This window comes from Anarrhichthys ocellatus, unplaced genomic scaffold (assembly GCF_004355925.1).
Source record: "Anarrhichthys ocellatus isolate YVR2014 unplaced genomic scaffold, GSC_Weel_1.0 scaffold5, whole genome shotgun sequence".
Lineage (NCBI taxonomy): Eukaryota > Metazoa > Chordata > Actinopteri > Perciformes > Anarhichadidae > Anarrhichthys > Anarrhichthys ocellatus.
The window spans coordinates 3,343,452-3,358,356 of record NW_022280035.1 but is presented as its reverse complement, the minus strand read 5'-3'; the positions used below and the strand labels follow the sequence as shown (position 1 = coordinate 3,358,356).

The 14,905-nt window shown below is 43.7% G+C and overlaps 1 protein-coding gene across 5 annotated transcripts in view; it reads right to left on the bottom strand.

The window, feature by feature from the left end:
• LOC116381886 (nuclear receptor coactivator 3-like) overlaps positions 1 to 13,937 on the bottom strand; it is a 51,027-nt gene extending 37,090 nt beyond the window's left edge. For 2 of the 5 annotated variants that reach the window (XM_031844371.1, XM_031844370.1), the window contains exon 1: positions 11,107 to 13,937. The gene's annotated coding sequence lies outside the window, so the exon portion shown is untranslated. The remainder of the gene's footprint in view (positions 1 to 11,106) is intronic. The other 3 variants (XM_031844374.1, XM_031844372.1, XM_031844373.1) reach the window with 2 other exon arrangements.
• Positions 13,938 to 14,905: the final 968 nt, after the last annotated feature.

Below are 14,905 nucleotides of genomic sequence, written 5' to 3'. Positions count from 1 at the left end.
TATATATATATATATATATATATATATATATATATATATATATATATTATCCCTACTGTCACGGATCCCTGTATCCGGCCTGTTATCGGTGCATCCCTCCTATAAATTGCTTGTTTTGCTGAACCAAAAAAGACCAAACATGTTCAAAGCCCAAAAGATATTCAAAAAAGACTTTCCCAAAAAAAGTACTTGGATAAAATTTCTGCTACAACCAACAAGTGGAGAATCGCCTCTTCACTGAGATTTATCTTTTCACAACCAGCAGCAATTAAAACACCCTCAGTGTCTAAAGTAAGCAGATCTTTTATCCAATCAGATTCAGGCCGGAGTCCGTTCGCCGCGTTTTTTTTTTTTTACATCTGCAGTAACTGTTCATTTGTCTATCGTGTCGTTTTTATGAATGATATGTCTCGCGCTCTAGCGCTGCAGTGTTGCTGGATTGATTTGTCATGCTTGACATTTTATGTGACTGGTTCTTGTCACTGTGTTAATTACATTGATTCTGACTTGTCCGTTAATGACGAAGCATCCCGTCATCGCAGGGTTATTTCGTTTTTTTTTTATTGTTCCGGGTTCAAAAGGTCACACACATCCTGTTGTCTCCTACGTGAGCGCAGTCCACCGAAAAAATTATATTTCCCACAATTTAAGCTTCTGCATTTTCCAAATCCACTAGTGTTATTCAAACGTATTGCTCGGTTCGTAAGCCTCGTACCAAACGGTTTAATATGAATACGTGTATTATTACACCAATAGAAACAAATAACCGTAGCTCAGTACAGCACAGAAGGCCCAGGTATAAAATGCACGGCCCGCCACTGCTTCTTAGGTCAGCGAGAGGAGCAGCTTGTTTTGTGGCAGTGTCAAATTCAGGTTGGTAGTGAAGGTGTGAGAAGATGTTTTGGTTTGAAACAATCCACAATGTGCGCCTGTGATCATGTTCAAGTCTCTGAGAGCTTCGGCTCAAGCTTGTTTTAAAGTCATGTAGGTTAAAATAATGATTTTATTTGTTTTTCTGTTTTATCTGTTACCTTTAGAGAAAAACAAGACAATCTATCGGTGTAAAAGTCTCGCAGCCTCCCACATATGGGGCTTCAACCATGAGTAAAACATCCCTGACTGAGCAGCAATAGTGAAGTAGCACCTTGACTGAGGGAGCGAGGCCGCGGTGTTTCCCCAGGGTTTAAGGTTACACAGCAAATGGACTGTTAGAGAAACACTTGAAATTTAACAATGTCAACCGCATTGCCCCCCCCCCCCCCAACACTTAAACCAAAACAACCTTTCTTTTATGCAGCAGAAGCAAAACTGAAACTGTCAAGCAGAGGAACGATCTGCATCACCGTGTCCCTCGCCCTTCGCCAGGACCTCGGGTTTGTGTTGTTAGTAAATACAAACTCTAAAAAGCTCTGATGAAACAACACAACACCCTGCACAGTGTTTGTCATAGCACCATAATCACACAGCAACAAGTTACCCAATACCTCCCCCTTAACTCCTCCGGCTATATTTCTGTTCCTTTGTGCAGCTGAAGTGGGTCGGGACAAAGGTTAAAGGCAGAGCAAGGCACAAATTAGTCCCGACTAGAGTCGAATATGTGTTTCACAGTAAAGGAGAAGTATAGTGACAGAATACACACAGCAGGAAGCAGAGCAAAGAATGAACTTGTCAGCATGTTGGCTTTGTAACCAGTCTCCTGGTTTACCAATCAAACCCTGTGGAAGTGTTTCACTGTTTTGCAGGAGGTGTCGGACAACTCAAGGTGACACACAGAAACTGGCAGGATTAAAAACAGTGCGCTACATGCGGGTTTCCTGTCGAATGCAATACCTGCTGTCGTTATTCGGACAAAGCGAGAAGTCTTCAATCAAAACTCCCGTTCGGTGATTTAGATTTACGGTTTAAGCTATGCTCTGCTTCGTCATAATGAAGGCCACTCCGGCCAACAAAGTTTTGGGGCTGACTCAAAGGGGCTAAAAATGTCAGTTCTGCGATGCTTGAAACAAATTTTGTTTCTTAAAAAGTGTCATCCGACTACGTCTGAAGGTGAACGTGTACTTGTTAATATAAATGGGAATAATGGTCCACGCGTTCAGGCGCTCTCTCCTCAGAGAATGTCATGGTGCACTCATTCGTACAAACGGCATCCTGCATGAAGTGAGCGTAGGTCGTCTGATTCTCTTTTTCGGAAAGTAAAAAAAAAAAAAAAATGTGGGATGGAGACCAAATCAATCCCGACTTTGGAAAGGTGTGGAGGGGGAGACACAATCCATCAAGCACCTCATCTGAAGCATACTGCTTCAAATGAGGTGCTAATTCAACACTTCACTGTAAAAATCCAGCTAAATCCAGCAATGAAGAAAAGAGTGGGTATTGTGGCCCGGACTTCTACAGCGAGGACAAAACAGTTATTGGACCAAGAGCGACGGTGACAACACCTGAAGGCTTTCACTGCTGCAGGGAGAGCTGTGGAAGTGAGATCAGAAGGTGAAGAGAGACAAACAGAGTAGAGTCAAGAGTATGATAGACATAAACACATAAAATGTCTTTTTATGGGTAGCTTATTCAGTTTGAAGTGGGGAAACTTTTGAAGATTTTGCCCCGTTTTTTTTTGGTTTCGATAGTGGATTTCTACAACTTAACCCGACAGACCAGAATACAGGAATGAAATGTTTGAAAAAAACTGCATACAGTCCTGGTAGATCACCGTTAATGTGAACAAGGTTGGGGGTCTCAGGGAGTTTCGGGGGGTCCGGGTGCGAGTGTGCGGTGCGTATTCTGTTGCAGGTCGTAGTTGTTGTGTAGTTGTGCGAGTGGCCTTGTTGTTCACAATACTAGCCGAAGTGATGCGTGTGCAAAGTGTGTACAGCATTGGCTTGCACCCATGAAATCTTGTTTATTATATACAGAGTCTTTACTGGACTTTAGGCCTAAAATAAATTAATAATCTAAATGAAATGGAAACCTTCCCAGAAATGTTAAATCCTGTCTACCACTGCACAGTGTTTGCCGGCTAGAAATTCATGATTTTTTTTTGACACAAATCCCCTTTCCTGGATCATATATTATTTTCTCACACTTTGTTTTGTTTTTGTTTCATCACAGTGCTATTCTGGGTCTTAATGCTCTTTAAGTACATAAGCGCACCTGGCCAGTCGCTGTGGGCACGGACTTACAGACGGTACACACCGGTCAGATCACGTAAAAGAGTTACAACACTATATAACACTTTGTTCTTTGCTGACCACCAACAACCAGAGCTAAAGGTCGCAGTAGAAGTGTCCTCCAGGTAAATTATTAATGACTTGTTTTCTTTTCCTCCCTGAACCTCAACTCCCCCTCTGTCCGTCTCCTCTCCCTTTTCTCTCACTTTGATTGTTGTTTTGTCACTGTGCGCCTCCTCTCATCGCCACCTTCTCCCTTCCCTATGTCCTCCCTCCCTCCCTTTTCTGTGTGGAGATGGTGTTATTTTTAGCCCTTGGTGAGATTGGGAGAATGATCGTGCTGGGCTAACACGTACTCTCCACAAGGCCGTTACTGGAGGCCTGTCACCGACGTGCGAGAGGAGAACGGCTTTCGGTTAACACGTCCAGTGTGCATGTGTCCACAGTGTGCATGTGTCCACAGTGTACGTGTGTCCACAGTGCATGTGTGTTTGCTGTCGGATCACATAGAGCTCACTAACTTGCTTTCATTCGAGTGGACAGAAAAGTCCCGGTGACAGACATCCACCCTTGTTTAAAGGTACAATCTGTGATGCTAATGTAAACAAAGGGCAGCACTACCAAAACTCCAAACAGGAGAACATCAGTTGGGTTCCAATGTGACAAAAAGGTGAATTATAAAATAATGATGGGATAACATTTGTTGTGGCTTAAGACGGTGATGATCGAGGTGGAGATGTTGCCAGTGCGGTGAGGCCTCTTCGGTGTGATTGGGGTTGAAATCTTTTATCTTTGCTCGGATTCGAAATATCATCGGCCTCGTCTTTCGCACATGCTATCTGGTTTTCTGAATTATCTATGCTGCTGTTGTATCTGTTAGCGCACTGGTTCTTGGACCAGCTCAGACAATGTAGAGAGTTAAATTACAGTCTCAGCCAACGTTTCTTTACACTGCAGTTGGTAACTTTTCTAAAAATATCTTTTGATCATATTAAATTGTACCTATATCGTGACAGTAGTATGTGAGACATGTGTGACATCCGTGTCTCTAACGCAGGTCTAATCACTGCTCATGAAGCTCGTGAGTTCAGCCAAACTGTCAAACTACGCAGCGTTGATCAAATATGAATCAAGGTTCTGTTACTGTATTGCCTACTTCTTACCTCTAATGTATTCAGAAACCTATTTTAAATGTACTGATTAGCTGTAAAATGAGAACGTTCGATCTGGCCGGTGGGCGCTGCTTGGTTTTGGCTCGACTGTTTTCAACTCCATCATTTTACAGCTAGACAGTACATTCAAATAAAAACATTTAAGAGATAGACAATACAGTAACAGAATGTACTTCATGTATTTCTGTCAGGATATGGTGACAGTTTGAGAAAATATGACTAAAAGGAATTTTTATAAAAGTTACCAACTGCAGCTTTAAATCATCTTATTGTTGATGTGTGAACAGGGCGTCTTTGTTCTTGTGCAGGGTATTCAACAGGTTAGTAAAGTTTGTTAGCGGTGCAGTCGAGATAAAACAGGTTGTTTGCATTGATTGTTTTTTTGGCTGAAGGTCTGAGCTCGCCATGAATGAGTCAGTGGTGAATTCAGCAATATCATATTATAGTTATGGGATGCAGAGTAGAGCAGTTGTTGGAGTGCACATTAGGGAGTTAACAAAAGCACATTTACACCGGCCACGGTGATCAGTTAACACTTCAACTCAACACTGCCAGCACTCTTTGATGATGCTATATTCATATACCTAGAAATTATATGATCAACAAAATTACAGAGTTGGCTGTAAAGTGTTACTGAGCGAGACTTTAAATCAATACCAGCTGAAGCAGAGTGGGACGGAGGGAAATTAATTCACTCCAACAAATGGAAAGGGTATAATATTAAAATCAGAAATCAAACAAATGCAAATATATTTACAAAACATAAAAATACAGGGCTCGACAAACACCCTGAATAGCAGGTCGTAAGCCCTCCTCGTTTCGTCGGCTAAGCGGCGTGAATATATTGTTCCAAGCAGATGCTACTGAAGTGTAAAAAACAGGGAAGCAGCTGCCTTGGTCAGGGACACTTTGGGTGATTTGCAGTGTCATTCAAGTCACAATGACGCAGCATCTTCGGACCATATCACCTCTTTAATTTATTGTGCTTCCTGTCAAAACAGAATACTGGAATGGAACAGAGAGGCAAACCGATCTGATTCAATGTGAGATCAATTACAGAGACTGAAGGAGATGTATTTAATGGAAGGGACAACAAGGTGACTGTGGGTTTTATTGGATGAATTATAAACACTGAATCAACTGAATGTATAGAAAAGTAGCTAGAAGGGTGACATTGTCTTTCCTTTTCCATTCACATCTGGCCTCTTGTTCATCCATAATCAATTATCCATAATAATTCAAACGGCTGCACCGACACACATATTTTCACAGCGGACTAAGCAAATAGTTGTAGAGGAAAACGGCAACATTCCCTCCATCCCACTACTCCTGAATCAACCAGCAATGTCAGCAGTCAGTCGGTCTTCCATTAGTCTGCCTCGATCAGCTCCATGAACACCACCAGCAGCCTTCTCCATCTGCGGGCAAGGCCGGAGCTGTTCACCTGACGGGTTACCCGAGTGGGCAGACGAGTCCAACGGGAGATGACATTTCATCCCGGGCATCGTGTCTAACGGAGACACAGGAACATGCACGTATACACAGCGAGGAGCAAACGAACAGGGGAGTCTAAACGCAAGCGAAGCCTTCATTTTGGTTTAAGTCTGACTTGCTGGACAACACCTAAGAATACACGAACAACAGCTATAAAAAGCTCTCCAAAGAGGGACACGAGAAGAACCGGAATCTTTGTCTCACATTGCATCAAATCAATATTTAAATTCTGGCCCCTTTTCCTCTAAAGAGAGCATGCAGCTGTCACTGCCTGTTTACTATGACTCGGCTCTCACAGGACTAACAGATTCATCGTGAGGGAGAGAGGTAGTAAAAGAAAATGAGAGGGGCTGGGGACAGAGAGGAAAAGCTGATTCAACCAAAGACGCTCCCTCCTCTCTGACTGAGCTGAGGCCGACGCACGGAGGGCTTCTTCCCTCCTCCCAGCTCGGCAGAAACAGATGGGGGGGGGGGGGGGGGGGGGGGGGGAAGGTGGCAACTCTGCACGGTCCCCCGTCCACAGCAGAATGTCAAATTCAGCAGTTTGACGAATGCCTCAGCCTTCTCTGCATGTCATGCGCCCGCTTTCAAATCTCCTTAGTCATACGTTTCCCCGAGCATTCTAAACGTCTCCCACACAACAGTTTCACGGGGTTGAAGGCACTGATTATCACCTATTGAGCCAAAATGGGATCAATCCAATCAATTGTATTAGCCCGCTTAGGTATTTGTTGTTCTTTCCGTGCTAATGTCGCTAAATGCGGAGGCTAAAAAAACATGTATTCTTCCGTTATATCTGGAATAATGCACAACAACTTTTTGTGAAAAACTAGAATGTACTGGCTTTTGTAATTAGTTTAATACATGTCATTAGTCCATGAACAAACCGTGTGATGAGAACGCTAGAGTCAGGGTTGTAGGCGGAAGTCAACAAGCTGCTATTACTGCGGTGGCACCCCACTTGTATTTAAAACAATTACAATCTACAAAAGATTTCAACTAAAATTCCTCCAATATTAACCGACTATTGGGTGTCTTTTCTGTTGAGTGTCGTTATCGGCTTCTCCAATAACAAAACATGAAACCAACTTTCCATTCTCCATTATTATTGAATCCTCACATTTCAATCGTATTCTTGAGTGGCTCGGCGACTTGTCTCGTGGCTCGTTTGGTCGATACTGTGCGATTTTAAATAGTTTTTTCATTGTTGTGTTGTTTGCGTGGGCCCCAGGAAGACTGGCGACCCCTTTGTGGAAGCCAACGGGAATCAAAATTAAGTATGAAGCAATCACTTATTCCGTTATTGCTTATGTAAGGTGCTGTTGTGTGCAGTATGTTGCAACTGAGCTTGACAGTGGGTACGGATATACAAGACTCCGTGACATCACAGCGGCGACGGTGCAACCTCGGAGGGGAGGCGGAGGGGCAGCCAATCGGGCGAAGCCCGCTTGGCCGGCCCGCTGCGCCACGCCAAGGTGACAGGGTGGGGGTAGCAGACCTTGGAGCGCTGCCCCGCTTTCCTGAGATGAGTGATGCTGCTGCTAGTGACACCGGAGAGAGGATGGAGATGGCGGGGTGTGTATATATATGTGTGTGTGTGTGTGTGTGCAGAGTGATATAGGAGGCGTGGCAGCTGAGGGGACGGCAGGATGGGAGCAAATTAAGTTGAGGAGATGGTCACGTAACAGCCGGGTTCAGGCAGAGTTGAAGCCACTTGCTTGCTGTGCTGCAGCTGGTAACATTTACCTCAGCTCCTACCACATAAATGTGTGCGCACGGGCACCTAAAGTAGCTCTGACACACATAAACTAAGTCTGAATTTTTACAATGGAAAATAAGTTAAAAACAGAACTCCCCTTTTTAGACACACACACACACCCCTCTGAGGACCCCTTTAACAAGCATCTATTACCTTACAGCAAGAAGAAACGTGAAACTAACCCCCCTCCTCCCCCTAAAACCAGCTCTCCTCTGTTTGGGGCTCACAAAACAATTGACAGATTGCGTTTCTCTAACTGTCTTAATAAACAATGGTACACAGGTTGGACCTAAACCATCATGTCACCGACCACAAAAGGCGGCACCGCTCTCCCTGAAAAGTCCTGCTGAACTCCGCGTGCACTTAAGAACAAGAAGAGAAAAAACCAGAAGCACATGAAGAAAACCACCTTCAATATTAGGCACCAGCACATGTTGTCTTTCCAGGATGTTGTGGCAGATTCAGGATTATGAAGAGTATACAAGTGTTTATCTGAAACCGTGCCGGTCCTCTGTCATCTCGCCTTTGTGCGTTTGCAGAGCAGCAATGCAAGTGATGTTCCTTAAAGTCCATACACAGTGTGTGTTCAGATGCTGCAGATAGAAACTGACAATCACCAGAGAAATTAGGTAAAATACTAAAAACAATGGCCTTAAATAACTCAGAGCTACAGCAACCAAAGAATGACTGATTGAGACACTTTACTTCTCTATAAAACTGGTAAAAACGTATTTTCATCTCAACAATGTGATGTGCTTCTCTGATTAATTACTGCGACGTGAACATGAGAGTGCGATCGATCAATCTTCGCCACTTCAGCTGAATTTCATCCCAACTCGTCCCGTCTCATGGTCAATACAGACAACAGCGTGTGTGGTCTTTGTTATGCGTTGTACCACTACTACTTGCATATTTTTTTTTTTTGCCTTGCTAGCAGCGGGGCTGCAGACAGGACAATGTGGATCAGTCCACCACTTTGGCTGTAATATCTCAACCGCCATTCATGGTCCCCAGCAGATGAACCTCATTGACTTCAGTGATGCCCTGACTTTCCTTCTAGCGCCGTCATGATGTTGACATCTGTGGTTTTGAGTGGAATGTCTCAACATCTATTGGATGGTTTGCTGTGACATTTATGTTCCCCTCAAGATGAATCCAGAAAGAAATTACATTCCCATCCACCTCAGCTGTACTTTCTGCCCAAGTAGCTAATGTTAGCATGCTAACACACTAAAGTGGTGGTGAACATGGCTGAACATTATACCTGCTTTGCATCAGCAGGTTAGCATTGCAATTGTAAGGATGTTGCCATGCTAGTATTAGCATTCAGCAGAGCTGCTTGAGTGGAGACACGCACACTTGTTTCCTCCATTTACCGTAAAACACTCACTAGGTGTTCATCGCACAACGACACGCCTGACAACTGAGGTTTTAGTCGACCAAGATGTTATTTGACCCGATTTCGCACAGTGTAATATGCAATGCACCTGCAAGATTGCTGCCATCACACAATGCATTGGGGTCTTTAAGGCACTGTAGTGTGTGCTGTACTGAATCCAGTCAGCACCAGTGAACATGCAGCAGAGCCCCTGAGGGATGCTGCAGCCCTCTGAGGAGAGGGAAGGAGAGGAGGTAGAAGAAGCCCCAGGTAGCCTCACAGCAATGCACCATTAGAGAAAGGAAAACACAAAGCCAAGCTCTGCTGCTCGCTTCTTCTCTAGACACCGTATCCTTCTCTCTCTCTCTCCCACTGACCAGCTAAATATTTTATCAGCTGGCAAAAGAACCTACAAGCCCGAAGGCCAGGGGTTCTTTTGTTGTTTGTTTCTTGAATTGAAGAAGGTATGTGTGTGTGTATGTGTGTGTGTGTGTGTGTGTGTTAGAGGAGGGTGGGGGCGGAGGTTGTTCACCAACCACAACGTCACAGAAGTGCTTTTGATTGGTCACTTTGAAGTAGTTATTCTGTTTCTCTTCTCTCCCCGTGTGCATCCTCTGTGCAGCACGCCGCTCGGTTCAGAACTGGTTGAACGACCTTGAGCAGGCGCACGGGGCTGTGTTGCCATGGCAACGAAGCCTCGCGCAACCAGTAACAGCTGGATGCAACAGCACTCCCCGAATTTTAGCGGGAGTCGCCACGTTAATAAAACGACTCTCCACGTCTCCTCCCCCCTTCTCACTATCTATCCCCCCCCTCCTTTGTGTCTCTCTCACACACACAGACGCACACACACGAACACCGTGGCTGTACAAGGACAATATGTTTGATATGAACACATAACGGAATTAACTTGTTTAGCTTTAAGTGCCATGATTCAGACGTAAAGAACATACAGACATGGGCGCCCGCTGACTGCATAACCTCGAGAGAGAAACACAACGAAGAAGACAAACACTAGATGAGGAGGAGAAAACAAAAAAAGACTGAAATCAAGAGTGAACCGATGGCTAGTTACAAAACAAAAACACAGAAGAGGGAGAAACGCACCGAGATGGTCACTTGACATTCCTCTCACAGAAGAAAAGGCTGCTCTCGGAAAACAAAATAAAGCGGCGGAGGACATGAGCTGCACCGAGACATTCTGGGAAAGGGAAGGAAACAGAAAGCGAGGAATCGGCAGCAGTTCTGACGGCGCATCAGCTCATCCCTCCAACTCTGTTTGATGCTTCGTTATTCCATCACAGACAAACAAATAAAATCACTTTTCAGCTCCTTAACTTTATACCCAAAACACATTTTCCTCCAGACATGACCAAACAAAAGATCAACTGGATTTCCAAAGAGCAGAAACTACTGACGCAACTCTTAGATCAATTTCAGACCAAAGCAAGGACATGACCCGTGTTTGCTGTTAGTCTGAATGGTTCGCCTGTTAAGTGACCTAGTTTCACAACTCGCTCCAGATCGGTGTTCAACACAGGCCTGAACAAAGAAGAACACAGACATCCCTCAATAACAATCACATTTAACAATTTATACATTTATAGGAATTATTTGATTAGCAATATATTTAAATTTTGCTTTGTGAAGCAAAAAAATGGTGAGAAATGCCCATCATTTCAAGATAATACCAAATTGCTTGTTTTGACAGACTAACCGGTTAAATCTGAAGGATATTCATTTTATATTAACATAAAAGTTCAAATGAGAAGCTGGAGCCAGAGAAAAATATTTTTATCATTAACAGTTCACATCCATCCCTGGAACTACTTGGAGTTGTAAAACAAGAGTCAACATAGGCGTAAAAGTGTTCCAATTAGTTTTCAAAGAATTAGTGCAAACAAGTACCTGGTTTAAGTAAAACCCTTCTTGCACGTCATTCCCCATCTCACTCCCTCAATGCAGCGGAGGCTGGCAGCAAACTAACCTTTTCCAGGTGTACATAGTACTGCACTGGATGGAGTGTAGCATGTGATTTCTCTTTAATTCGGACCAGCAGTTTTTAAGTCTGTTTTCAAATCTGTTTTAAAGGCGTTTTTTTTTTAATTTATTTGGAGATATAGAGGAGGAATGTTGTACCTGAGCAGAGGATGAAGTCACTCTCCTGCCGTGTGTGCGCACCCCTCTCCTCGCGAGCAGGTTGTAGGCGCGTGTCGGTCCGCACGTGTGCAGAGAGACTCGGGCCAGAGTTGACTGTAAATATGTCAGGAGAGGGTTGCCATGGAACAAGGCGAGGGCGCCTCATCACCGGTCCCTTACACACGGGAGGCAGACGGACGACTCAGCCGTAGAGCTGGAGCGGTTAGTCGATTAAACGAATAGTCAGAAAATGTAATCGTCAATCATTTTGAAAATAGATGAATTGTTTAATCCCATAAACAGCAGCAGTCCTCACTCAGGAGCTGACAATATAAAAATTGATTAAAAGCAGAAACAACAGTGAGACAAGAACCCCATATTACTGTCATAACATTTTGAAATAGGAGTTCATACAACAAAATAAAAATAATAAGCTAAACTGCCTCTTCTTAGTTGAATAGTCATTTGTTATGCTTTTCTTTCATGCACAATGATTTATTTCCAAGAATCTTATGAACACATCTCTGGTAAACACAAGATTAAGAGTGGTGCTTTTGTGCGATTCTTTTTTTGGAGAAATTCACTTTCACGGATCTGTGATCAGCAAATCGATTAGACGACAAAGTCATAAAAGACTGTAGATTTGCTTCATCTCCATTGGCTAATACTGACTTTTTGATTGTACATTTTTCAGAAGAAAATAGAAGAGTAACCGTTTTGGGGGGTCATTTTCGGACACGAAGAAGGTGTTTAATAATGTCATTTATCAATCAAAAACTTTGACCATTCTCTTGTTGCAGCTTTTCCGACGTGAGCATTTGCTGCGTTTCTCTTTTTATATCACTCTAAACCTGATCTCTCTGGATTTTATACTGATGGTCGGACAAAATACGACATTTAAAGATGTCAAACTTGGACTCTGGGAGACTGGGATGGACATTTTTTTATCACATTTCAAAAGATGAAAAAAGATGACAGGTTAATAGATCATGAAAATAATCAGTAGTTGCAGCCTAATTCAGCCAGAAAGCAAACAAATCTAAATTTACACACTAACCTGTGTGTAATTAACTCAACCTCACCTGTCCACACACACACACACACACACACACACACACACACACACAACCCATCTGCATCGCTTCCATTCAAACACTGTTTACACACACTGAAGAGCAGCCTGCTATTATCCAGTGCCAGCAGGTATTGTAAGGGCGGCCCTTGTGTCACGCTCAAGGACGCGCTGCTTTCTACATGCACACGCCACCCTGGCTCGAGCCGTGGATGCCTTCAGGGTTACAGAACAGCGTGTGTGTGTGTGTGTGTGTGTGTGTGTGTGAGTATGCGCACAGAGCCACGTTGCTGCCCCCTGCAGATACACAGCAACACGCATTAAGGATGAGGCAGATGACATGAGTGGCGTATGAAGGAGACCTAAGTAGAGGATAACAGGAGCACGGCGACCATTCACCTCACACATTTATAGAGAACGCATGCCCCATTCAGTGCGCCGACTTGCACACTGGAGACGTACAGTAGAGTCGGTGCACTTTCATTTTTTTTGATCGCTAAGCAGTTGGGACTCGGGGAAGCAGGCAGGCTGGTTGACTGACAGACAGTCAGCATCGTCTGTCTCTCCCCACATGGCACGTTTCGTAGTAACAACCCCAGTAAAATACACCATATCCTCGTTTAAACATGCTGCATATGACACACGGGTGATCGCGTCTGCATGCATTTGATTGAACGAACATTTCGTAAATGTTTCCCCCTCATGTTGCGACAGCGTCAGGATCAGCTGTTGGACAGTTTCCCACAGACTATCGCGGCGGGGCGAGAGAAAATGAGTAAATCACGCTGTGTGTGTGTGCGTGTGTTTACGCGCGTGTTAATGTGTGTGCCCCCCCCCCCCTCCCCAAAAAAACTTCCAGATGCTCCGTATCTATCTGGAAACACTTCTTGTGATCCCACCAGCTCGTGCGTAAACTGGCGAGCTTTTTGCGTGATCCAAGTTAAGTTGATCACAAAAAAAAAGAAATCGGGTTCGTTTCGTTTTCTTTGCAGCACAAGCGTGCACAACCAAAAACGGGACAGCTCACGTGCACTTCATCGCCGTGGTGAGCAGGTTAGTGAATCTTTCGCTGTCATGTAACTAAATGACCGTGCACTGTGCCCTCCGCACCGTAGCGACGCCAATATTGTGTGTGTGTGTGTGTGTGTGTGTGTGCACTGTCGCTTAGCGCAGAAGTCACTACGTTTCCGTCTTCTGTCCAAATGCAAACCGAACGCAAAGTCGCGTGGAAATCAGCTGGTTCTGTTCGCAGAACACGCTGCACGAGCTTACCTTGTGGACGTGTCGCTCTGCCGGATCGATAATTTCTTCTTTACACCATTAACTCTCCGCCATCTTCGGCACTGTTTGTTTAAATGGGAAACACTCCCGAAACCCAAGAAGCCAGTTCTGTAAGTTGGGGCGTCGCGGGGACTTCTGGGTAAAGCAGTTCGTTGGGGCGGAGCGCCGCACTTCTGGCCGCTGTCGTCGAACCCGGACGCGGACTACAGGGCCGACTCCACCACCGCAGGGGGGAGGAGGAGCGGGGAGGAGGCAGAGGTGGCGTTGGAGGTGGGGAAACAGGCACCGTCTCTGTCTCGCAGCCTGCAGACGGATGTCAGCGACGATAGCGGAGCGGAGATGACACGGTGTGTATTTTCAGTTAAATGACATGCAAACACTGGATTGATTGCTAAAATAAATTTAAAAAAACACCACTTCTGGACTTTCCACCCAAAAGAAGGCGTTTAGCTGGAGGGGGTGACACAGAACCAGACATCCTAAACTTGCAAGCAAATTGGGACTTGAAGGTTTTATCCTCATCTGATGAAGATGAGTTGGTCTCTTTGGATGAATTAAAATCCTCGTTTGTGCCAGTGGGATTAGTTCTACCGCTGCAAAGGACCATACCAGTGGTTTTTGCACGTGTTGCCCAAAGCACTATACAAACCATCCACTTACAGACAAGCATTTTGTAAAAAAATCTACTGATCGAGTTTCAATTAATTTCCTTCCATTATTAGACGAGATTTAAACTTTGTTGTGGAGTAGCCTTCATACTGAGACAACTCAGTTTGGAATCTAACCAGAAGTGCATAAGGCAGGAATTTGAAGAGTAATGTGAGTAAATGAGTAAATGTTTATAATGATTAATAAAATAGATAGAAATAAGAATATGCTGGATATAAAACTATGGCAATTATACAAGTCTAGCTGTGTCTTTAAACTTGCTTGAGTTGTCAATATGTTTTGTACATTCCCTCACAAAACTGTAAAGCTTTCATTTTTCATTTTAGAAAACAATTGTACGAAAGTTAACGCTTGTATGAGCCGTGAGCACTTTAAGAAAAGGGTGATTCTCAGATGGTTGATTGAGTAGTTTTAGAGGCAGAAATAAGAAACCAGATAAATATATTTCAAATGAATAATCATAATACAATAATATAATACACATCATACACATACAAAAGATTATTTTACTTTTCTGGTATATTTAACATATACATTGATGCTAATACATTCACACTTTTAAGTGTATTTTTATTAAATATCGTTTACTTGTAACTGAGTATTTCTGCACTGTGGTACTGAGATAAATATCTAATTACTTCTTCCACCATTGGTTATGATTAATATATTATCAAAAGAGTTCATTTTCTGTCAATCAATTTATCAATATTTTATTTTTCTTGAATACTTACATGTAACTGTTATTTTGTAGACATGCATGCAGTTGTGAGTGAAATG